Source organism: Empidonax traillii, unplaced genomic scaffold (assembly GCF_003031625.1).
Source record: "Empidonax traillii isolate 1590-97213 ecotype Southwest subspecies unplaced genomic scaffold, ASM303162v1 scaffold121:size1714817, whole genome shotgun sequence".
Taxonomy (NCBI): Eukaryota; Metazoa; Chordata; class Aves; order Passeriformes; family Tyrannidae; genus Empidonax; species Empidonax traillii.
In genome coordinates this window covers 605682-607423 of record NW_020955314.1, presented here as the reverse complement: position 1 = coordinate 607423, position 1742 = coordinate 605682, and positions in this window count along the sequence as shown.

The window sequence follows — 1742 nt, the reverse complement described above, 5'->3', positions numbered from 1 at the left end:
CATTTGCCTCCTTCAAAAGACTGCCATGGACTGATGGCATCTAACTGGTTTGGTGATCATCTGCAAGGTAAGAATTTCATATGAAACATGATGGAGAATAATTACTCTGCTATAACAGCATCTCGATGCTAGAGGATACACAGAACTTGTGTAAATTAATACAAATTAAATAATAATTCTTCCATAACAACCATATTATCAGAATCAGTTATTTCTATTATAAAATATTGACCATAGGGTCATTGATAAACAAAACTAGTCTTAAATTCAGCAGTGAAAAGCTGAGTTTCCATCTGCCCATTCCCTACTTGCTTCAAGTCAAAACTTCGAGAGAGGGATGTGATTCAGTGAAGCTGTTGTCTTGTTGCACATGAAATGATTTTTTGCTGCTTCTTTACCAAGAAAAAAAATCACACTGTAAATTTGATGCAAGGCAAGTAAATAAACTTTGATTTAGATAGCAAAATTCTTTACCTGAATAGAACAGAATAGGCAGTAATAGACTGTGCCACACATACACACTCACACACACTTTTACAGAAGAGATCTCCAGTTTTAGTGCAAACAACTATGTAAAAGGTCAGCATTTTCCACAACTTTGTAAAAAGCTTCTGTGTAAGTCTCTCTGTAGATGGAAAGACATCCCCCTACACTAAAGAAACAAGACCCTAACAACAGTGTTTTCAATCATGGGGCCTAGGGGTATTCAGAGACTCAGATCTTGAAATTCTCAATATTATGTGAGTCTAGTAGTAATGATTTATGAATTTACTTATTGGTCAGACAATATTAATTTGATGAGAAACTCTCAGGGTTAGGCACATGTGATTCTCAAGAAGGATGCACCAAAACTTTTGTCTGGGCCTTCAGTGGAGGACTGTGTCTGGCTCTCTTTGGGGTCCTGGCTAACCTTGCACTGGATAGAGTTTCTGAAGGTAAGAAACAATGAGTGTCACACCAGGGTAGTCAATGGAGAAAGTGAGTGGTCTCTTCTTCCCTGGCCCAGTCACATTTAATCTCAAGTGAACTACAAAGGCTGAATCTATGGTGTGATGGCTAGGGCATTTAGGAGACATAATTCAAGAGAAGATCGAAATCAGTTAGAGATCTGTTCTCCAACATGCACCTAACTGCTAGTCAATTTGTTCTGTGCTAATCCATGTTTCCTAATCCTCAGTTTTCATGTATCTCTTCTCCCTTGCCATTACTCTTCATGTGAATAATTCAGAAGGTCTCTGGTTCTGCCTCAGGAGACAAAAAGCAACACACTGACAGTTTTCTATGAAAAAGAATTCTTGTTTTCAAGAACTCAGGTCAATTGCAGCGTTAAATTTAGGACCATATCCATGAATATTCACCAGTACTTCTGGGCATCTATACCTTTTCAATACCTTCTTTCATTTTACTTTTTCAGATCCAAAGCTAGATGGAGTGTACAGAATTCAATGTATCATATTTGAAGGGTTGAAGGGCATCTGGGATTTATTTCATAACAGCTAATTGGGATCTCTGCTTTTGGACTTCACCTGCATCCTTCTGCCAATATAATTCTTTATGTCATGCTGGTAATGCCATCAGAACGTCAGGAGAGATTAATTTGCTTCCCCAAGACTAAAGCACTGAACACATCAATTTAATCCAGAGTTTTGTGAGACAGTATCTTAATCAACAACAAGAATAGTTATGCACTCGTAAGAATTTTATAATTGCTAAGCAAAAGATTTGGGGGGGGGGGGGGGGAA